The sequence below is a fragment of the Mesocricetus auratus genome, unplaced genomic scaffold (genome assembly GCF_017639785.1).
Source record: "Mesocricetus auratus isolate SY011 unplaced genomic scaffold, BCM_Maur_2.0 Super-Scaffold_100007, whole genome shotgun sequence".
NCBI lineage: Eukaryota > Metazoa > Chordata > Mammalia > Rodentia > Cricetidae > Mesocricetus > Mesocricetus auratus.
Window position 1 is genome coordinate 64,269,358 of NW_024429191.1, and position 25,178 is coordinate 64,294,535.

General features: G+C 42.4%; 1 pseudogene; it reads right to left on the reverse strand.

The window, feature by feature from the left end:
- Positions 1–12,554: 12,554 nt before the first annotated feature.
- Positions 12,555–20,100, reverse strand: LOC101839842 (annotated as a pseudogene).
- Between the last annotated feature and the right edge of the window lie 5,078 nt (positions 20,101–25,178).

Genomic DNA, 25,178 nt, shown 5'->3' on the forward strand with positions numbered 1-25,178 from the left:
CTCTTTGTGTGTGTGTGTGAGTGTGCATGTGGGTGCACACAGAGGTCAGAGAGGATGTTGGATCACCTGGTGGTTACAGCTGGTTATGAACCACCTGATACAGGTGCTAGGAACCAAACTCTGGTCCTCTGCAAGAGCATCAAGACATTTTAGCCACTGAGTCATCTCTCCAGCCCCCACCCCAGGTAGATTCTTAGAGCTTGCAAACTTTATTACCAGTGGACCTTTAACTTTTGTTTCAAATAACTTGCCATATTTTTTTAATATAGGCCTTCTATGCAAATACTAGTTGCAGGTAAAAGAACATATTACTTCTCTATGTGTATTAAAAATAACATATTATTTCTCTATGTGTATTAGTTTTTTAAAAAACAAAAAACCTTAACCACAAGAGGAAAACTACAAAGGAAGCTGATCTTGCTGGAAGGGAACACACTTGGAGTCCTCATTGGGATCAGGGTCAACAACATGCCCAGTCATGTGTTTATTGAGGACAATACAAAATATCTTGCATATGCTTTCCATTTGTGAGCAAGCACATGGATCTGCATTGATATCACACAGTTTTTTGGAGCCTGAGGCAGGATTATAAGTGATGTACAAACAAGGCAAAAATAAGGGAACCATTTAAAAAAGCACACCATTAGAGTCAGAAGAAAAACACCACACCAGCTAGCGTCTACATAAAACACACCACCTTGTGGAATGAAAGCTAACCACTTTCCTGTGTTCTGCCGCTTGCAAATGATGTCATCACCATGATTACATGAAGAAGAAACTTCTTAGCTCCAGATAGCAATGGTCCCCACCCCCTCTGGAAGTGCTAAAATTCATAAGCAAGCATAATTTTTGTTCAATTCAATTGTGTAAAAACACATGGCCATTTTCCACTAAGGGGAGATGAAAACACTGTTTTATCCCATTACTCTCTTCGGTCTTTGCTAATGTATTTTTCTGTATGATTTTTTTTCTTTCAGAATGGCTATTATACTTAGATGAAACCAGAACAGACTGCTAGGGACTGCGTTTCTATTGGTTTCTAAGATAGCTTAGAAATTTTAAAACAGTGTTTAAAACTTTCTTATATTCACACACAGATGCTGGTCTGTACCTCTAACCCCTAACACTGGGCACCCGAATAATTACAGAAAGTGAAGAATTCTTGTTTGGTGATATTCGCAAGCTAAATTACTATCTCAAAGCTGACTATTCCCAAGATAGTTTGGATTGAAACACCATGCAGCTCAAAGTCTCTATTCTTAAAATTAGGAACCTAAAATCTAAAAAGGTTAATCAAGTCATCCGAGGTGACAACATCAGTGAACTGCTGAGCTGAGACCAAGCCCCAAGCCTTCTCTACCTCCCAGCGCAGTTTCTAATGTGTGACACAATTGTTTAAAAGTAGGGTAAATTTTAAATGGGCTTTCCAGACAGGCAAGGTTATTGCTCTACTCTCTCAAAAGCTGCCCATGCCTCATAATTTTTATATTTCACGTTTTAAAATTGACACTAAATTTCACTCAGATGAAAATAAAGACATTTTATACAGTCCCTAAGTGTTATTTTTTAAAAAGAAAACAACATGCATTCGACTGTGATATTTGGTCTGTTGTGTGCATATTTTTAAGACCAAGATAATGGAAATACTTCTGACTTTTCCATTAGCTATAAAAGCAATGTATTTGCTTCAAGATGAGAAAACAATCTATGTACTTAATCTGTTGCACATATGAATTCTGCCAGACACTTGGCAGGTCTACAATATGTAAGTCTGATGACAGCTATCTTGCAATTTCTAATTGAGGGAGCTTTAAATAATTGTGCAAAAGCCATGTTCAGTGTGTACTGCCACGAAGAAGCCAGATAATGGGCAGAGATCTTTCACTGGGGCCATTAATAAAATCCAAATTCTAGTTAGCAATGCAGCCAGCTGCAACCCATGTGTGCTATCCATGCAAGAATTTGATACAAGTGATTTATTTGAGAAAGCAGACTCTGCTGTTATAATCCATACTGGCTGATATTTAAACAACAACAACAACAAACACATCTTCGTTTTGGTGCTATTCCCTGTTGAACAGTCAGTCCATGCAAGAACTCTCGGCAATGTTGAGCTCACGCAGCTCCCTTCTTCTGAGAAAGTTAAAAAAAAAACAATTAGAATGCCATTTGCACCACTTCCTTTGTTTAAAAATGGGCATAAAATTAAGAAAAGATGTTTCTTGCCTGATTCATAAATGGTAAACAAAATGTTCTTGATTCTCAGATGAGTCTAATAATAAATTATTACAAAGATTACCAATTTTCTTTTAAAGAAAATGTACACATTTGGATCGTGTTAGATATCTCTCTTATTAAAGTTGCCCTGGTCCAGCCTGTGCTATCATTAACATATAGTCATGTGGCTCCTTTGGTAGTGTGCTTGCTTGCCATGTACCAAGACCCAGGCTGGAGCCTCAGTTTATGGTGATGGACACTTGTAATCCCAGCACACCAAGGTATAGCGGGGATCACTGTTTGAGATCCTGTCTCAAAAACAAAACAAACAAAAGCTATTAACAATTTAAGCCAGATTTTAACTATAATTTTTAACCCATATTTTGGATTCTAACCAGAATTTTAAGAGAAGGCATGTCATACATTGTCTTGAATAACTATTGTATAAGGCAAAATCTACTTCTGACTGTTAGAGAGAGACAGAGAGAGAGAGGGAGAGAGACAGAGACAGAGACACAGAGAGGCCTTGTGTATTTTAGGCTGGTCTTGAACTTGGCATGTAGTCAAAGTTGACCTTGAACTCCTGAGCCTCCTGCCTCTGCTTCACCCAGTGCTGAGATCACAGGTATGTGTCAGCACATTTGCCAAAGCGTATTTCTTACTATCAATCATGATTCAAAGTCTGAAAGATAATGATTTAAGATTACAACAACTGCAAAAATTAGTTCTAACTTCTTCAACTTTTGTTTATATTTCATTTGGTTCATTTCTTGGCCATTCTTAGCTTGTTAACACTCTCCTATCAGGGAACTTATTTTCCACACTTACAACTTCACAGTAGGAAGCAATGTTCACATTAGTGGATAGCAAAGGAGCATGGGAACTGAGCCTCTCTAAATATCACTGTGCAAACCCTTATTTCCCTCCTTTGTTTAATGAGAACAGGAACTCTTGCTGCTGAATTGCTCTCTAGAATGCTTGGGAAATTAGCATATAGCAGATTAATGGTATTTTCTAGTCTGCTTTGAGTGAGATGTTGGTTAAGTGTGTAGGTGGATGGAGACCCGCCGGGTCAGCAAGTTAAGACTTCACTCAGTTCTCCCCGCCATGTGTTTTCTTTCGGATGATTCCTTATATCTGCGGCAACATTTCTCTTAGGTATGTTTTGTTTGAATGGGATTCCTCTTTTCAGTGCTCCTAGAGACTCTAGAGCATAGCTTAGAGGCCCTGAGAAAAAAAACCATGAACAAAGGCAACTTGAGAGATACTTAACATAAGTGATACATGGTGAGGGATAGAGGAAGAGTTAAAATTTATGATGAGCTGGAAACAGACTCCACTGACCTTAAAGCAAATGTCATCAGGAATAAACACAAGAAAAGACTCACAGGAGGGAGAGAGAGAGAGAGAGAGAGAGACAGAGAGACAGAGAGAGAGACAGAGAGACAGAGAGAGAGACAGAGAGACAGAGAGAGAGACAGAGACAGACAGAGACAGAGAGACAGAGAGATTCACAGTTTTGGTATATATTTAGATGTGTTGCTTGAGCTGGGGGTGTAGTTCAGTTGGTAGTGATCAACTGATTGCCTGGAGCCCTGGGTTCAATACCCAGCACTTAAAAACTAGTTTTAGAAGTACAGTATCCCTAAACTCCCAGTCCTTTGGAGGTGGAGGCAGGAGGATGAGGTCATCCTCTGCTTCACAGAGAGCTCAGGCCATCAGGGGATATATGAGACCCTGTCTCAGAAAAAATACATATTGCAGATTTGTAGGAAATAAATTCCTGACTCCTTCCTCATTTCCTTTATAGTGATATTTCCTGGTGTTGGGTATGAAGGGGTCTTGCATCCTAGTCTTCCTTGTTAATCAAATCAAGGCAAAAGAAAGACCACGTATCAGTCTGTCTATATAGATCCTTAGCAATGCACAAAGTTAAAAACAACAACAAAACAAACAAACAAACAAAAAACAGTAGCATAGCCGGATGGCAGTGGTGTACTCTAATCCCAGCACTCAGGAGGCAGAGACAGGTGGATCTCTACTGTTCAAGACCAGCCTGGTCTACAGAGTGAGTTCCAGGATAGCTAGGACTATACAGAGAAACACTGTCTTGAAAAACCAAATAACAACAACAAACAAAGCAAAACACAAATAAACAAAAAAGTCAATAGTGTAATATGTTACCATACCCACAATGACATGATCAAGTAGGGTATGTGGCAGAAATGTGAACATTGATACATTTCTTGGAAGTTAACAGCATCTCCCAGCAAAGTCCAGCCCCTAAATAGAACCCAGAGTTAAACAAGATGTAGGTATTAGTAGCTGGACATATTCTGTTAGTCTCCCCTTGTCTGTTCCCAAGTCAGGCTCAGTTATCAAGCAGGAAAAAAAATTCCCAAAAGTGCTGCCATAGTACAAGAAACAAAGGTCATGGAAGTTGGTGTCTGTAGAGCAGGTCACATGACAAAGACAGATCTGAGTCAGGACAACTTTTTGGACAATGAAGAATTGGAAAATACCCAATTTTGTAACAAGAAGTTGAAGATAACAGAATATTGTTGAAGGACAAGTCTCAGGAAGACCAAAATGCCATGGAGAACAATCAAATTGTAGGCTAACCCTGTTCCTGCCACTTTTGCATGTGCTGATGACTTGGCTCGACCCCATCAGGTGCTCGAAGGAAGCAGGAAGAATGAGAGCTTTGGAATCATGTCCATGATGAGTGCTCAGCCTGGCTCTCCCAACTGCAAGCTGTGTGATAACGGCCAAGTCCATTAGCCCCTCCTAGTTCTGGCGCCAAACTAAAGTCACATGTGCTTGAGTACTTAGCACAATTTCTGGCTTATAGTAGGGCATCTCAATGGCATCTATTGTTGTTGCTCTTAATGGGGAAGTTAGGCATATTTCTGTAGTTCTGCTCTTAACACCATTTCCCTTTGCCCCATAATGCTTATTTTGAGATAGCAGTCACCTATGCAGTGAACCACAGGCTTTGCTTGACTTCAGTAGCTGACCAATTTTGGGGTGTGTACTTGGCAGAGGATCTGTTTCTGCTCCATGATTCTGTCCTGAAAGGCATTTACAGTGGGCCAGGCTAGAGTATCTTCACTTTGTAGTGCTATTGGTCAAATTACAGTGATGATTTTTTTTTGAGACAGAGTTTCTCTATGTAGCTCTAGCTGTCCTTGAACTAGCTCTTGTAGACCAGGCTGGCCTCAACTCACAGAGATCTACCTGCCTCTACCTCCCGAGCGCTGGGATTAAAGATGAGCGTCACCACTGCCCAGTCAGTGGTGGCTAATTTGCATTTCACTTACTAGGTTTTCACTGATTTCTGGGCTCTATCTACTATATTACACTATTTCCAAAGCTTTAGCAAGAGTTCACATGTACACAGAGAATGCATGGAAGGGAAATGAGTTTTTAACTGATTCCTGACTTGTATACACCTAAATGAGCTGTGCCTCCAAGAAGGAATTCCCCTGGGAAGCTAAACAAACATCCCAGCAATCTTACCATAGCTCAGAACATTCTGAAATTTCTCCCCCAGGACTGCCAGTTTATGAGCTATATGAAGAGCCAGGCTTATTTACAGTCAGATCCAATTTTTCACCTCTGATGCTGTTTCCCAGTTTGATTCTCCACCTTGGCTATGAATGGTTTTGCTATTTCCAGAATACAACCCATCCTGAAAACTAGACCACTATTCAGAGGATGTGGAAGAGGATATCACATATCCTAAAGACAACCCCATTGAGAATTCCAGAATCTTGGATACAAGAATAACAACCCCCATGGCAGTAAGCTCGCCCAGTGTCATTCTTTCTGGACAGCAAGGTATAGTCTATTTGTTCTTAAGACTGCTTGTTCAACAAAGCAGAGTGACTGCTAACTATTGGCAATTTGTTCTTTCAAGCAACTTTGCCAACAAGTATTTGGCAAGTTTCAGTGACTGAAACCCCAAGGTGTGTAGTGGAGACAGCCTCTAGAGACTTCATCCAGTGAATGTCACATGGCAAAGGAACAGCTATAGGAGAGGGCCACGAAAGGGACATATCTCAGGGAGAAAGCTAAGCTAGTGTGAGGACAAGGGGAGCTTCCCCGGGGAGACTCTTAATGCTAAGGTCAGAGCAGGAGAGTCACAGGTATTGCAAGGACGGACAGAAGTGCCATGTGGCTTGAGTTCATAAGGAGACAGTGGGAGATTAGGGCAGATCATAATTGATCTAATGAGCCACATTAAAGAAATTCAGGATCTCCTGGGGAAATCCGCTGTCTCAAGCCACCCTTCTCAGGATAGTCTGTGAGCCTCGACTTTTCAGAACAAGCAACAGAAAATGGAAAGACCACAGGCTTGCATTCCTCCTAATTCCTGCCAGGGTTTTTTTTTTCTGAGCTAGCTTTTCAGCTATTTTAAGTATGAATTAATTCTATTGTCTTTCTTTGCTAAACTGCCTAGGGCAGGAGGCAAAGGCCATCAAAGGGAGTATCCATGAAATAAAAACTTGGGACTGGGTGTCCAAGCGTCTGAAGGTGGTAGCATTGTATTAGAACTGGTGAAGTGTGATGTCCCCCACAAAGCTTCCTTTAGTGTCCCCGCTTGGCTCGAAAGACATCCCTTTATGCCCAGCCAGGAAAGTGCAAGATTCAAACACTAAGCACTCAAGGGCTGAGTATATTACAGTACGAGACTCTGGCTTTGCCAGCCAATTGGCTCTAACACAAGAATCCAAAATGGAAACTGGACCAAATGAAGGTTCATACATTCGTTCTGGGAAATGTCTTTGGAATTGATTTTTAAAAAATTAACCCCATTAGTCATTTCATGTAAGTGGTCCCAAAGAGATATCCATCCGTGCCGGGTTTTAATTTATGTACCTCAGTGACGAGTAGCACTGTAAATGGAAAGGCTGTCACTGATTTCCAAAGGACAGTTTGTTTAGTTATAGGTCATTTCAAATTAACCATAACTAACAGAGCTGTGTGTTGAACCTAAAAAGGCCCACATGCAAGGCCTACTGAAACTTCCTGAGCCTGACTAGTTTGGTGACCTGTCTCAGCAAAACTGCCTCTGCCCAGCTACTGCTGACGTGGTGGAATGGTATTGGCCCTTACACCTCACCCCATCCTGAGGTCCCCACCCTCTCTCTCAACCCTATATAAGCACATGCCTGTTACAATAAAGTGAGACTCTGCTTTGACAGGTCTCCATACTCAGTGTGGTTCTCTCTGGTAACTAGGAGGGGGGTCTGAGTCACCATCCCGCTCAGCCCCAGGAAGAGACCGACTGGACTGGCCCTTCCCCAGCCTACCTGCCAGAGGACTCAGCAGCTGTGCATTCTACCTCTCGCTTGCTAGGCTGCCTGAAGGTTATTCTAAATACATCTGTCAATGTGTTTGTTAAGTCACATCAAACTCATTGACCAATACCAGTTCCTTAGGGATATCAGGTAGATGGCCAAGTGCCATGCCTTTCCCATATCTCCATGGAGAAATTATGCCATTCCTGAATTCTGTGGTGAATTCTCAGTTCCTGCTTTGTCCCTACTCACGGGCTTAGGACTTTCCCATGTTTTCATGAGAGCAGGTAGCCTTCCCCGGTGCCCCTTGTACTTGTCCTGTGTCTGTAGATGCAGCTGCATACCTCGAAATATTTATCTTTGAATGGGAACAGTTGTTTATTATCTGTTGACACTGGTCAAAATAGAAGTATAGACTGACAGTTATAGGCAGTTAAGTCTAGTCTTGATCCTTTTCTGGCCAATTTGAGAACGAAATAGTATTTGCTCAACCCTTCCTTTTACATGTAAGAATTTATAAGTGAGGCTTTTTTAAAAAAATAAGTGTGACTTATGATTGCTTCTATGTTATGCATTAAGATTTTATTAATCCTTCTCCCCAAGTTGGGGTTTCTTATTTTTTGGGGGGTGGGCATTGAGGCAAAATCTCAATATATATGCCAAGTCAGCTTTGAACTTGTGGTCCTTCTTTCTTAGTCTCACAAGTGCTGGGATTACAGGCATGGGTTGCTACCCTGGCTGCAGTTCTAGTAGCATCTTTAGGTAGGAGCCAGTCTAAGCAAGGCCCCAGGGCAGCGCCTCACACCCAGCAATGTGCACGTCTGCTGTAGTCCATGTCTTAATTTAACCCTTTGTGACGCTTGCCCTGTGCCCCAGTGTCTTTTAGGCATGACATCCTTTAACCATCTTGTTTACTGCTATGTGGTGGTGGCGCACGCCTTTAATCCCAGCACTTGGGAGGCAGAGGCAGGCAGATCTCTGTGAGTTTGAGACCAGCCTGGTCTACAAGAGCTAGTTCCAGGACAGCCGCCAAAGCCCGAGAGAAACCCTGTCTCAAAACACCAAAAAACAAAAAAAAACCCAAAAAAACCCAAAAACCAACAATAACAAAAACAATCTTGTTTACTTATAGTGCCAACACTTCTCCTGCCCCACCCTGTTCAGTGAGAAGTTGTCAATATTGGTCTCCCTCGGACCTGCTTATAATTTCTGAGACACCAAGTTAGTTCATTATAGTACAGACAAATGTGAGTGACAGAAAGACCATATGAGCGTACTGGTCAAATAATGGGGACCAATGCCACCCTCTCCTCATGCTAAATGGAGTATCAGAAGCACAGTTTTCTAGCTGCAGAGGACAGGTGCCTGAGTCCCCAAGTCCCGTCTTTCCATGGGCTATTCCCAAGACACACTAAATGGTTCAGGCCTCAAACCCCACAGTGTTGCTTATTTGGAGTCAGGAAGGGAAAGAGGAGAGAAAATGGAGAAAGGGACACTGTGTGGGAAGGAAAGAAGTTTAATGTTGACTTGATGGGGCAGAGACTAGAAAAATCCTAAGGGGTCACCATGAAGCTGAAGTCAATTGTCTTGGTAACAGGGGGACTAAAGAAAATGTTTCCCAGGCTTAAGAATGTTAGGGGAGACTGCAGAGAAGCTGGTTAGAGGCTCTTGTCCCCCCACTCCAGGGATTGGGCTACAGCGCATCACTAACAAAAGTACCACGATTTAAAAAGAGGGAGAAATGTATGTAACTCTCAACTCACTAGTATGTCCTAATTGCAGCTTTTTCCTTCCCACCCACTCCCACCATTTGTACAAGTGTGCTTGTGTGCCCGACAATCTCACTTCTTTAACCCTGGAAGTCTATGGAGAACTCAGATCCTTGGGTGAGAAGGATTTTCAAGTTCTGTCATTTGGACTGCTTCATTTTTCATTGTGTATGTGCAGGTAAGTTCACCAGGAGGCCAGGGCTTGAGTTACAATGTCTTCCTCAATTGCATCTCTATCTTTTCTGAGACTCTGTCAACCCAGTGCTCATGGTTTTGCCTGTCTGCCTGGCTAGTCCTAGTATCTGCCTGTCTCCACCCTGCCCCAGCACCAGGGTTGCAGAGCTCCTCCGTACCCTAGTTTTTCCAAGGGTACTGGGGATCTAAGTTTTGTTCCTCATGCTTGCCCAGCAAGCACTTTACTGACAGCCATCTCTCCAGCAGCCCTGGGTTCTATTAACTATAGAAGGAGGATGATCAGATGGCTGTGTTCTTCAAATCTGACATTTCAAGTGTCTGAGAAGTAAGTCTTCTTTGACTTCTCTCTCTCTGGCTGGTGGGTGTCTGAAAAAAGTGTGTGTGTGTGTGTGATCCCATATACATACATACATGTATATGCATATAAATACATATATTTTTCCACATGTCCTCACACTGCTTTAATGCTACTTTTGGGGGGAGGGTGACATTTTTCACTAGATCTTGTGCAGTCTTGAGAACGGAGTGAGATGCCAGTTCTGGTTGTATCTCTTGTTTCTTCTAATGCTACCATTATTGCCCAACTATGTGGCTCAAGGTTGGGTAGCTGGAAATATTTCTCTACAACTCTACTATTAAAAAATAGATTTGTCAGCAATTCAGCTATTTTTGTTTATGAAATGCAATTCTTTTGTATACTATTCCATGGTTTTCCAACTTTTACCAGTTGATTTCCCTGTCCTTTTCTTGGTAGGCCCTTTTTTGGGCTTCAGAAATGGTTTTGATCAACTCCATTTCCCATCCCCTTCCCCTACTGCTCCCTCCTAACTTCATGTGTTTTGCTTTGTTTTGTTTGTTGTTTTAAACCTATTGAGTCCACTTAGTACTGCTGGTGTGTATATGGGCAGCCTCTCAGGGTGGCTCATCCCTACAGAAAATCTTCAATTGCTAAGAGCTCCTCATCAAGGGGTAGGACGCCATGAGCCCCTCCCACATCCATGCTGGGATATTGGCTGGCTTGATCTTGTGCAGGTCTTGCACATGAGCCACTGTGCGCAATGGCAGCATCATGTGTAACAAATACTGTTTCACTGCAAACGACCACTACCCCTGGCTCTTACAATCTTCCTACCTTCTCTTCTATGATGATCTCTTGGTGTGAGGGAGCATGAGAGACATCATCAACACTTGCATTTCAGCCAAGCCTGGTGGCGCATGCCTTTAGTCTCAGCACTGGGAGGTAGAGGCAGGAGGATCTCTGTGAGTGTAACTCTAGCCTGGTCTACATAGAAAGATCCAGGTCAGCCAGGGTTACACAGTGAGACACTGTTTAAAAAACAAAACTTTCAACATCCCTAGTGACTTCTTTAAATCTGTAGAGTATTCTTCTCTGCCCCCATGATCATGATTTATACACTCTAACTCTCCCATTTGAGCCCTAAGTGGATGGAGACAGGGGAAGTCAGCTGGACTTCTGTTGCTATGGCGACGACCTGCAACTGCTACCAGTTACTTCCTGCTGACCTGCTTCCCATCACTTCCAGTCCTACTTCTCTAACATTTCCATCTAATTTTTGAGTTTTCTAATTTCCTTATATAAAAACCCCAAACTTGTTCATGTGAGTTGAGTTAGTTTTAGCTCTTTCAAATGAAGAACTCTGGCCAACAGGACATCCATTTCCCAATCACTTTCTCCGTTACTCGGTCCAGTTCATTTTACTTCTGGAATATATCTGGACTCTATTTTCTTCCAAACTGCTACTCTGATATCACCTCTAGTCCAGACTTCATTTCTGCAGTGCTGGGGGTCAGATGCTATCAGCCTTATACATGCCAGACCAGGACTTCACCTCCACTCCACCACTCAGCTACACCCTCAGTCCCTCATCCTTTCTATCCATGCATAGCTTTTTTCAACAACTGTAATCCATTACTGGTTATTAAATCAATTTACTGGGTTATCATTTATATTAATTTGTAAACTGACATGGAAAATATCAGACCTCTTGCATATAAGGGTAATTTTGTATATGTGAAACTGTAGTTTTATTTGTGTGGGGATGTATATGTATGCACATGAGTATGTAGGTGTGTGTATTTGTATGAAGTCAGAGGACACTTGGGGGACTTTCTCTATCACTGTCCACCTTATTATTTTGAGATAGGGTCTGTCACCATACCGGAAGCTCACTGTTTGACAGTGCCAGCTAGCTTGTGAGCTCTTGGGCTCTGCCTGTCTTCAGACCAAAGTATGGGGATTACAGGCACAGGCAGCCATGCCAGGATTTTTACAGTAAGCACTTGTACTCAGGGAACCAACTCTCTTAGTCTATTTGTTTTGAGACTGAGTCTCACTCTATAGCCCAGGCTGGCCTTGTACTCATAGTAATCCTCCTGTCTCAGCCACAGTGTTAAAATTTCAGGTATGAGTTGCTATGCCTAGTCTTAAATTTTTAAATAGACACCACACAAAGTATTTAAGATACACAGATACATGTATTTATAATTTTGGTTGTGAGCCTAACCTTTAATGGCTGAGCCATCTCTCTCACCCAGATAGATATATTTATAAAGTTTCTGTGAACAATAAATTTCTTGTTATAAGATTATAGTGAAATTAATTTTTTCTACATCAAATGCTTCATTACAATCTGAAGAAAATTATGGATTTGCCAAACGCATTGGACAGGATAATTCAAGTGATAATCTCTTTCAAGGAAACAGACTGACAATAGGTTCTAGAAGAAACACCAATATGCTTAGAAAATTTAGAAAAAAACACTTCTAAAGAAAATAAACACTAAGAAGTGTCTATGTCCTTTGCCTGGTATTTGTCCCTGCAGAAATGTATTTCAAGTCTCTGAATGAAGGCCATCTAAAACTGTTTACTAAAATATTTTCATGAAGCAAAATGAAACTTTTGTATCTTAAAATTAATATAAAAGTCCACGACTTTGAGAAGGCAGGATCCTCCATGAGGGTGTGTTGATAGGACCACACTCTGAGCAGCAGCTGCACACTGCCTGAAAGCTGTCTGGGCAGAGGAGTTTCTTAAGCACCTTGGACTGTGTTACTGGGAGGGGCGGCTCTTGTGGAAGATGAGGGAGTCTGAGATGTCATGCCTCACATTGCTGTCCTCATAGAGGTAGGTCATGGAAGACTGCAGCAAGGGCTGCAGAGTGGACCGGTGATACTCGAAGAGTCACAGCACAAGCCCCCAAGTTACTGCAGTGTGCAAGGGGAGCGGGTCCCATATGAGCTTAGGGATGTAGCCCTTCTCCACACCCAGGCGGCACAAGGCAAACAGGACGCCTGATGTCAGGTACAGGTTGATCTGGCTATTGATGCTATCATTCTTTCTAAACACCAGGAGGCCCCCCATGAAGGCTGCCAGGAAAGAGTGCATCCGGTGGGTCTCACCTTGCACATGGGACTGTAGGGCACAGAGAACCCAAGAGTGGGTGGATATGGCTTTCGGGGTAGCCTGTAGCTTCTCTTGGAGACTGCCACCCTGAAGAGAAAGATCATGACCAGTGCATGAGGCGCCCGGATTTTGACTATATAGCTCTTAAGTATCTGCGCAGATAAGAGCATGAAATTTATTTTAACAAACATTGCTACTGTATCTAGGACACAAGAATGCTACAAACACTGGGCTGAAGAGATAGAACAGTGGTTCTTGCTGACGCACAGACGTATTTACCTGGAGGCAAGGTCTCAAGAAGCAACGGATGACCTTGACCTCCCAATCCGCCAGCGTAGACCTCCCAAGTGCTGGGATTATATTCCTGCACTGCCACACCCATTTATGCAATGCCATGTGGAGAGGCAGGGCTTCGTATGTGCTAAGTAAGTACTGTGTCAACTCAGCTACATTTCCACCCTTATAAAAATTTTTAGATATTTCAATACATAAATAGTAGTTGAATTTCCTTAAAAGAAATCATCAAATAAATCTAAGTGTTTTATTTGCTTTGTTTTTATTCTTTGTTTTGTTTTTTGATCCCAGGTTTCTCTGTGTAACAGCTCTGACTGTCTGGAACTTGCTCTGCAGACCAGGCTGGCCTTGAACTCTCAAACTCACTGAGATCTGCCTGTCTCTGTCTCCTGAGTGCTGGAATTAAAGTCATGTGCCACCACTGCCAGGGTTTGCTTTGTTTTTAGACAGGATCACATTGTGTAGTCTTGGCTAACCTGAGGCTCATTATATAGACCAGGTTGGCCTTGAACTCAGAGATCTGCCTGCCTAAGCCTCTTGAGTTCTGGATTAAAAATGTGAGCTATTGCACTTAACCAAATGCAAATTTTTAAAGAGCTCAAAGCTGGTTTAAAGAAAGAAAGAAAAGCCTAAATGCCTACCAATAAAAACATCCAGATATTAAATAACAAATTAATGATTATTTATGTGTGATTTAATTATTACTGAACTATCATGTCATCACTGACATCCAGGCTAGGGGTTCAGCTCAGTGGTGGAACACTTGCCTAGAATGTACAAACTCTGTTCAACTCCCAGCACCGGAAAGAAGAGAGAAACAAAGAAAGTTGAGATCAGCATATGTTGACATGGAAAGACATCCATTAAGTGGCAGCTTATAAAGTGCCACAGGGATCTGGGGGGGGGGTGTCACTTGCTTTTAATCCCAGCACAGAGGCAGGTGGATCTCTGAGTTCCAAGACCAGCCTGGTGTACAGGCTGAAAAAATTAAAAATTCCATCTGGGATGTATAGCAAGGGGTTAACCATGGTGAGGTTACATATGGAATTTCTGCTCTTGAGGTTTCTGTAACATATGAGTTTTATGAAAAAGAAATTGTATCATTTTTAAGTGTGAAAAGTTAGTAGATGAATTTCATTTTGAAAAAAAATCTGGCTTAATATATCCAATAAGAATTTTTTAGTCAAATTCAGTCAGGCTGAGGCTTTTAAATAGTCTATTTTGTTCACTGAAGGCTTTTAGACAGTTTCTTCTACTGAAAGATCATGAATAACATTCTTGAATGGAGATTTTAGGCTTCATGGGCAGTGCTTCTTAGGCAAACAATACTGAGCATAAGAAGTACGAGATGTCGGACTAATATAAACGCCCCAAGTAAAACACATCTATCATCGCATTGCGAGATGACGTCCCACTAAACAAACACCTGCGCTAGGAAAATTAATGGATAAACCAATATTGCAAGCCCGGGCTACGTTCATATATATTGCATTAGTTTACATCCTCATCATTATTCTTGTTGAAAAGCATTCCACTTAGTTTGAAAATTCACTTTTCACAATACATCGTCACATTGAAACACAGAATGAAAACGCTTTGCGTAGTGCAACATGAAACTTCAAGACCCTATAATCATGTTTGAAAAGATATTACATAAAAACCAAACACATGGTGTGTTCGGATGCTCCAACGAGTACTCTGTGGAAGACTGATTAGCAGTTTGTCTGAAAGAGAACTATCTCCCAACCTGAAAAACCCACACTGGGAAATGCTGCCATGTGTGAGGAGTAATTAAAGACAGTGAGTTATATATCAAATGTGAATTGCCTCATTTCTCTGCACCAAATTTGATCACTGCTGCCCATGACAGTTTCAACACAAACCCCCCCAAACACGTTATAAATCACCTACTCCGTCCACACTCTCTTAAGTCAAACACCTACCGGGTGCACAATCAAATTAAACCTGGAGAGAGATTTATTAGCAGGGAGATGTTCCTAATTATTTGAAAAACTTGTCTCAGGTTCACTCACTCAAGAGCACACTTCAGTCTTAGGAAATGGAACCCAGTCAGCTCCAGCATGGTCACAGGGAAGGTTAAATCAACATTCCAGGACAATGACAACCATTGGTAGGTAGAGGCGTCTGTGTTCTCTATCAGTCATGCCCAGCCTTGACCGTTATCTAAGAGAGTCGCTGGGCTTAGAAGATACAAAAATCCAGAAAGGATGGTGGAGGAGGGGCACACACAGAGAAAGGGGTGGGGAAGATTTATTGCCTTCAATTATTTTTGTTAAAGACTTTCCTCGGGGTGCAGGCACATAATATATTGTACTTTCCATTACTTAGTGCAAATGTAAAACATGTCTAAAAACCACATTTCATCCTCATAGCATATTAAAACAACAAGTGGGATGTCGTGACGTTAATGTGACAGATGGACTGTCATTTAGCAACATTGTACAACATTAGTTAACAGTAAGTTAATATCATCATACCTAATTTTTTTTAAACATATAGAAACCACTCAACCGGGGTAAGATTCCTAGGAGGAATCGTGCATTTGTATGCTAAACAAATGAAACAAGAGTTAGCTGAAAGTGTGCAAAGGGAATCTTCATATAATTTTAACATCCTTTAAAAATGCTAGACTAATCCAAAAACTCTGACCTTAGGACCTCCCTCCACCCAATTTACCCTCTTAAATATTGCTTTTTTCACAAGTTCACATGTACATTATGAATTGACTCAAACATTTTCAGCATATCGTACTCGGTTTATATAAACATCCTTGCTATATATTAAGAGCAGTGTCTTTTCATCAACACTAGCTCTTAAACAACATGCTAGATTCATAGTTAGTTCATAGGGAAGAGAGGAGCGTGACATAAATTCAATTTCATTATACTTTGGCATCTAAACCCACATTTCATACGTCACCGACCACAAATGACTTCCCCATTGTAAAACGGTCTTGGTCTATACAGTCCTAGGAGCAATGACATTCATCACAATGTTAATTCTAGTCTTTGTATAAGGGTTTGATGTTAATAGTATTACAGTAACTCGAGCAAAATTTCTCTGCAAATTTATCTTCCTCAATAAATTAAGCAACTCAATAGGTCCTCCCTCCTAATATTTTTTTTGTCCAATGGAAAATGGACAGATGGGAAAAAGAACAAGGGTGTGTGTCTAGCCTACTACCAGGGCTTGAATTAAAACACCAGGATAACCTTCCTTTTCTGTTTCTTAAAGTACACTCATGAAGAGATGCACAAACAAATCTTTAGGTGTTCCAATATAGGAAACATAGCTGAGCGACATCATAGCATTGGAACAGACTCGCTTCTTCACTCAAGGAAGAAATTTGGCTATTGAGAAGTAAATTTCCCAGCAGGCAGAAGTACCTCAAATGGTGTTTGGTGCTTGCTCTAAATTTAAGATTTTAAAAAGTAGAAATTAGAAGTTGGGAATCAGAATGCCATTTCCATTTCAAAATAAACAACTATTTATTATGGATCTTTAAACCCACTTTTAATGTAGAAAATATTGCAACTCTCACTAGAGACTTATCCAGTGAAGTTATCTTTTATTTAGAGATAACCACTGCATATAAAATTCCCTTGCATTAGATATGTACAACACACACACACACACACAATCTATTTTTTTCAAAATGAGAAGTATTTTTAATTGTAACCATTGTTAAGACAACTGTGGTTTTGTATGTAGTGAAGGATGCACACTGTCTTTCCCCCAATTTCTGGCTCAGACAATGCTGCCCCTCCCACCCCCGGCCTTTCTTTTAAAAGACTGTCGTGTTCATTGTGTGACTGCTGGGAAGCTTCAGGACGAGGGGTGGTCATCAGAGAGACTAACCATTTGGTTCAAAAGCTACATCTGCATGGTGGCATACACCTGTAACCCTAACAGGAGGCGGGAACACCCTGCATCGCAGGCCAAGCCCTGGATACAGACAGGAATATTGTCTCAAAAGAGGCTGTAGCTTTGAACCAGCCCAACCTTTCGGGAGTTGTGAGGCAGCTGGAGACTTCAAGCCAATGACCAACAGGTTCCATAAGTCAGCAATGATTCAGCCCCGAGAGTCGTGGATCTCCCAGCCTGTGAATTCACGGAGGCACCAGTGGCATGCCTAGTTCCATAGGGATAGAAGCTCCTGTGCTCCTGACCCTCCTAGCCCTGTCCCAAGCATCTCCTTTCCTGACTGGCCATTTGTACTCATTATAACAAAACACTACTTTAAGGACAAGGCTTTCCTGAGTTCTGTGAGTCATTCGGGCAAATCATACATGATAAACACACGACAGACACAGAGACCTAACCCTGCAGGCTGGCTGGCTTCTAACCTCCATTCGGGCAAATTACACATGATAAACACACGACAGACACAGAGACCTAACTCCTGCAGGCTGGCTTCTGACCTCCACGCTGGCAAACTCACACATGATAAACAAATGTTTTGCTTGTTTTTTTGTTTTCTGAGACAAGGTTTCTTGCTGTCACTCACTCAGTAGACCAGACTGGCCTCAAACTCACAGAGATCCGCCTGCCTCTGCCTCCCAAGTGCTGGGATTAAAGGTGTGCGCCACCAACACCCAGTAAAACCTCTTTTTTTTTTTTGCCTACTTTTCAAAAGCCCATTACTTCCTTGGGATTCCTTAGAGACCGGATGAAGAGACATCCTGTAGAATAGACTGAACCCATTTGCAGTTCGACAGCCAGACCAAGAGTGGCTAAGGCAGTTCCTGGGCATGGCAGGACTACAGAGCACATGGATCTCCATTCTGGCTTAATGGCAGAAGCCCCGTATGAACACCTACAGAGAAAAGACAGTGAGCCTGGGAATGAACTGGCATGTGAGAGCAGTTTTTAAAAGGCTTGATCATCAGGTCCTGCAGGGGTCTGCGTGGGGAGGGGGGGTCCAGGGCTTGAGCCCCCTGAACTACCTGACCCACCCAGCCTTGAGAGACGAGCCATTGCCCAAGAGTGCTTATTCTAAACAGGGCTCTGAGTTTGGATAGCAGCATAATTCTCAAAGTAACTAGGCCAGACATCCAGGCCTGGTCTCCAAACCTGCAGCAGCTGCTGCTCCCACCAAACAACCACTAAAGGAGGCCTGTGAAGTGATGGTTGGCTAATTCCTCACATTTGGGACACTTCATCAAGTTCAAAACATGCTGTTGAGATGTTATGGCTCGGTGCTATCTCTCAGAACTTAGCATTGTCACGCACCAGCATCAGCTCTCTTGTATGAGCCTGCCCTAGCCATTTAAGGATTTATATTGTTTGGAGGAGGTCCTATTTGCCAATCTCTGAAACCTAGAATTAAATAATTAACCTGGAGATGACTTTAAAGACCCGTGGTGCACTCCCCTCTAGGCCCCTCACTCCCCACTAGGCTCCACAAAGTGGGCTACAAGTACCTGGAAGCTACTGGACAAATCTATCTGTAAATCAGACCTCACCTGATTGCCACAGGGAGTACAAACGGCTCACTGAACCACAGATGGGAGTAGCTGTGTTGTGGAAGAGCAAAGATGGCTGCATATATGGTGTGGCAATGGAGAAAATGGCTGAAGCCAGGGCCTCCCCGTGGAGACCTCAACACTAAAGATCCAATGGGTTGCTCTCTGATGTGCATGCTGGATAGGAGAAAGGGGAACAGAGGGACCAATGGAGAGACCCATGGGAAATAACAGCAGGCCACGCACAAAAAGGGTGTCTGTGTTTCCTCACCCCAAATCCTGGAACTTCTGATGGTGTCTGTGCTTCCTACACCCCGAATTCTTTGACCTATCAACCAACAAGCTCACGCTGAGAAAGAAAGCAGAACACCCCGCCCCGGGACTTAGGACTGCCAATGTTCTGTGTAGTCTGGAGAGCAGCAAGGATGAGAGTTTAAAGCAACAGTCACCCAGGTTACTGAGGCAGCACAGAACACTTGGTATAGAAAGCAGGCACTGAACACCCAGGTCACACGTCTGACAACCCTTAAACACCCAAGTCCACGTCTGACAACCCTTAAACACCCAAGTCCACGTCTGACAACCCTTAAACACTCAAGTCCACGTCTGACAACCCTTAAAAACCCAAGTCCACGTCTGACAACCCTTAAACACCCAAGTCCACGTCTGACAACCCTTAAACACTCAAGTCCACGTCTGATAACCCTTAAACACTCAAGTTCACCTCTGACAACCCTTAAACACCCAAAACAGCACAAGGTCCTTCAGAGAGCTGCTCTTTACGTCAGACCAACTGTTACCCCCTCACTCTTTCGAACCATCAACCCTGTCCTGTCCAGGTAAATGGCTTACCCAGGAGAAGACCGTCAAATTGACTTCGTGCTGCTGTGCCCTGGGTCCCCAGAGACCTAGAGGACCTCCTGGTACTTAAGGAAGCTTTTTCCAGATGGACAGAAGGAATCCTGACCTGCACCGGAAGTGCACCTCAAGCAGCCTGGCAGCCATTAGTTTGTCTTTCGCTTCCTGCGTTGCACCCTGGGATCACTCGTAGTCGAGAGGACAGTAGGTGCTCTACCTGCAGCTTATTTGTAGAGAAAAGGCCTCTCGGCTGTGTGCCCACCTCGTGCCCCAGTGTCTGAAAGGAACCCCGACACTTAGAACGCAGACAAGGATCCTATGTTCCTCCACTAGCTGGCCAGCTCGCACTCAGTTTTAGGAATAACACCTCCTTTCTTCCACTGACGTGCTCAGCCTCCTTCAGGCTTGTGCGCCACCTGGGACCTTCAGCCTTAGCTGGGTTTTGCATATTTCTCTTAGGGTTGGGCTTACAGCTCAGCTGTAGAGAACTTACCCGTATAGTCTTTTAGCCCATCAGGCTTTATGCTAATCATCTCGGCGACAGTCCGGGCCATTGGCCATCTCTTGGCTACTGACGTGTTTAAATAGCTAGAGCTACAGCCTGGTGACACACACATCCAGGGTTAGCCAGGGAGAAGTTTTGGTCATTTAGTTGGGAAAGGATGGCACCTACAACCAGCAGAAGATGGGCTATCACTTCCCAATGTCCCCTACAACTGAGGAGTAAAGAGAGGAGGTGCTTGTTACCAGCTGAGATACTAACCATCACTTGTCCTGTGGGCTGTTTATTTGCTGGTAGGAAGCCACAGTGGAGTAATGAAAACCCAATACCCGCAACTGCTCACCATCAACTATCACATATTTCCAAATGCCAAAGAGCTGGGGCTCCAGACTGGTTCAATCTTGTCTGGACCTCATGTTTATACCCCAAATGACCCGGGGCTCATTATAACGCTGAAACCCACATCCACCAGCGCCATGACAGATCTGAGCATGCTCACACTGGGGAGAGAAGAGGTGGCATCCTGATTCCTTCCTTCCCCGTAAGCAGCTCTGAGGACAGTGTTCACATGCTCTCACAACCAACCCCTAGTAAAAATCCAAACTCAAGCCCTGCTCAGTGAGCAGGCCTTTAGCAGTGGGAGTTCTCTCCATTCATTGGGCCTTTAATGAAATGTCCTGCCTATTACTATAGCTGATGGCTGCTTTGTCAACACTGCAGCGCAGGAAAAGACCCTGCAAATTCGTTAGGAGCATCAGAATGAGTGGGACTGGAGAGTACCATGTAGTATCACAAAATAGAGGGGTGGGAGGCAGCAGCAATTTCTGAAGAACTGTGAGTGTTTTAATTGACTTCCATTCTGTCTTCTCAACATGTAATTAAACATTTCAGAGTTTTTATCGGGGGTGGGGTGGGGTGGGGTGGAGTGTGGGAGTGGTTTGAGACAGGGTTTCTCTATCCTGGAACTCACTTTGTAGACCAGGCTGGCCTCCAACTCACAGAGGTCTAACTGCCTCCAGTTCCTGAGTACTAGGATTAAAGGCATTCGCCAATACTGCCTGGTCATTTCAGTGTTTTATTTTTTGTTTTTTTTTTAATAAATCAGAGTGATGTCACAATCCCTATTGCATTTTTCCTAAATTGTTCTTATGTTTAATACAAAAATATCAACAACAAAATCGGATTAGTTGCCAGCATATGAAGAATGTATTGAACACACACACATAAAGCCATTGGATAACACTCAGTGATCTTTGTTATGATAATTTTATGGTGGTCAGAAGTTGAGCCCAACAGACTGTGATTTAGTGAAAAGGCAAAAGCTGTAATGACCCCAAAGGGAGACATTTTAAATTATGAACTTCTTGTTTCATTAATGCCATTATAAAAGTCTTCGTGCCAGATGCAATGTTAATTCTATTTAGAATAGAGTTTATGTTAAAACACAGAGGAAAAAAGTATTCTCTTAATTTATGTTTTTCTATATAAAATGCACAGCCATGATGAAGAATGACTCATACGTGAAGGCAGACTGAAGATAAGACTATAGTGAGAATTAAAAATCATCATAAACATTATGAATTCCGTGCGTCTTAAAGAATTAGTGATTTTAGAGACTGATAAGAAACAGATGAAGTACACAGTAAAGCTGCCACTAGGGTAAGTAAAAGTCCTGGCTACTATTTTCACTAACATTTCACAACCTTAAAGTGTTTGGCTAAAATGGACTTCTCAGAAATGGAGAGATGTGAAGAAACACTAAAGGTGCTTTTTGATACAACATATTTTCACAACTGAAAGACTCAGTCTGGGGGCAAGATTTGAAAACTACATTTCCCAGCACACCTTGTTCACTTACTGTAGTATAGGAAAGTAAGTGGATTTCAGTTTGGTGACTTAGCCTATAGCTTTAAATCTTTAATAAACAGACTTGAAACCCCAAGCTCTAATAATGAAAAGGCCACAACTGAAATGATGTCAGTGCTGGCTATGAATCTCCTAGCAACACGATGAAAGCACACTTGTAGAGCTGCACTTCTGGGCAGCAGCTGCATTTCTGTTTTAATAAACGGGGAAAGGGTGCCAGCACACCAGCACAGCCCGAGACATGGCTGCCGCATGAGTAGCAGGACTGATCACTTTTCCAGAAAGCTGGAGTAAGCTCTCCTCCTTCCACTGTCCCTTCAGGGTCAGCTGCCATAAGTGAGTGTAATAAGATAATGTATTACATACGCTGGGAACTCCTACCAGCAGCACTCAGCTAGCAAAGCCAAACGTGTACACCAATCAACAAAAGCTTCAGTGCGGCACAGAGCGCAGGGTCACACCTCTCGTCTTTACTGAAGAGAGAAGGGAGGCTATGGAGAATCCAAGTCTATCCTTATTCTCTGCAGGACCCATCCACCTTCCACTAATAATTTCTTATTTATGACATAATGAAAAATACACATTTATTAAGGATTTTGCGAAAGAAAACCCAACTGGGCTCCATATGATAGATCTAGTACACACATATATACACATAAAGACATACATGTACACACATACACACATGCATACATATATACATGCACGCACACACACACACATCTATAAAAATTTTAATTAATACTCAGATGGTCAATGGATGATTTCATGGTTGACGGGATTTGGATTATTTGATTGTCCCCTTTGTGTCATGAGAAGGTACATTCGTGTTGAAATACAATCTTGCAGGTTCACACTATCCTTTTGAAGTGAGCACAGAGGGGAGAGTTATTTCTAAATGTAAGAATAACACAGAAGAGAGAGCAACAAAGGCCACCCTCCAAACAGAAAAAAATTCTTTCCTTTTGGCTTCTAGGGCTGGAGCTTATCCACTAAATCACTTGGATGTCAACCGAAAATGTCCCTCCTCGTGGTGATATACGGGATAATCAAACGATCTCTCCAGAACCCATCAATCACAGTGAAACTATTGAAAAGCCTAAAGCCCATAGTAGACGGGGTTCCTTTCACAAGTACAAGAGCCTGAGGTTCATATTGAAAGTCTAAGCTCTGAGTGCTACACAGTTATCACCAGAAATGAGAGGTTTTGTCTGGAGAGGGTTTTTGGGTGGTTTTTTTGTTGTTGTTTGTTTGTTTTTTAAATTAAAAAATGACCCTTCATCTTTAAGAGGGTGGGTAGATTATCACTGGCTAGAAATCTAAGCCAACCTCTTTAAATAATGCAAGCTGAAGTTTAGAGAGTAAGCAAACTAAAACAGTGTTATTAATCTACACATTTTAAACCTTGCATGCCTCCTGAAAAGTCTTTAAAAGACATTTTCATTTTTCTCTGAAATTTTTTCATGATGGCTTTAAAAACAATAATACTATATAATATTATCATTTTCAAGTAAAGTCATGAGGGGCTTAACTTCTAAATGCTAAGGGCCTAGCATTCCCTAAATTCTTAATGAGATTATTTTTTGTGACAGCCTTTACCTACCCTAAGAACAGCAAACAATAGTAGTCATCCTTCATTATGATGTCTCTGATGGTTTCCAAATGTTCCTCTGCCGTGCGGCTGTGTATGATTCCTGGTCCAGATGCCTTTAAAAAGCAATTCTAACAAAGAAACTTAATCCGAGCTGAATTTGGCACAGATTCCAAAAACCTATAGGATGATGTTTTGGAAGCCGCTCAAACAAAGACTGAAAGAGATCTGCATCCACAACTGTGGATGCCTGGCTGTGGGCAATAAATGGAGGACGCAGACTTTTTCCGTTGGTGTGGGTGAGTAGCAGCTAATGCTTGTAAAAGACAGTTTAAGTATGAAAACAGCATTGGAGATTGATGCTTATTTTCTTTTTAAAGCAGAAACATCCATTTAATTCACAGGAAGGTAAAAAATAAAGACATTGTACACTGATTTTTTGAAAGCGGTTCAGAATCTTTGGGTTCCATTCTTGAGTAAGGGATTGTTTTCTTTATGATATGCAATATATCTATGGTATAATGGTCTAAAACATTCATATAGAGAGACAGGGAACCTTTGAGATGGAGTGTGTACAAAGTTCCAAGACTCCTGTAGAAATTTCAGAAGTAGAGACTACAGATGGGCCACAAGCTGAACACTAAGGGAAAGCCTGAGGATGCTCTGAGAGTGACCAAAAATATCAAAGTACTCACTTAGGAGGAGTTGTATTCCCCAAGAGCAATAAACACAAACAAGTGACATCTCAGTAAAAGGACTGAAAACTAAAAGAGAAAAGAAAGGACACATGACGCTTCAATGAAAGCAACGGGAGCTGGCCAATGATAGAGTACTTTCAAAGTCAAGAGAGTCACTCCAAGATCTGGGGGTGCAGCTCCGTGGTAGAGTGTTTGTGTATCATGCTCAAGGCCCTGAGCTTGCTCTTTTCCCAGCACTGAAAAATAAACGACGTTGATGATAAATCTAGATTTATTAGCTTTTTAATTTTTAAAAGTTTGTTTTATTTTATGAGTATGGGTGTTTTTCTTGATGTATATCTGTGTACACATGTGTGCCTGTTGCTTGTGGAGGTCAGAAGAGGGCGCTGGATCCCTTGGAACTGGATTATGAACATTTGTGAGCTGCCGTGTGGGTCTGGGAATTGAATCCAGGTCCTCAGCAAGAATAAGAAATATTTTTAACCTTTGAGTCTTTTCTTCAGCGCCCTCCCCTAAGCTACCTTAGACTTTTACACTAAGTGAAAATATACTTTTAAAAATGAGCATGATGAAGCTGGTGGCGGCGGCGGCGGCGGCGGCGCACTCCTTTAATCCCAGCACTTAGGAGGCAGAGGCAGGCAGATCTCTGTGAGTTTGAGACCAGCCTGGTCTACAGAGTGAGTTCCAGGACAGCCAGAGCTACACAGAGGTCCCGTGGGAAAACAAGCAAGCAAACCCAAAAATCCTCCAGGAACTCTTAACAGGTGGGAACTTGGGGAGCTCCTCATCAGTTGGGAAAAGGGGGACGTGGGCCTCACAAACTCATGAAGGATTAAAAAGAGCAAGGAAGGCTGTAGTCCACAGGGGACATAAGTAGAGGAGACATGTCCCTAGGGCAGGGATGGGGATGGGAGCATTGACACCTGGATAGTAGGAAGCATGGTTGTTTTCACGGTGGCAGTTTCCTTTATCATA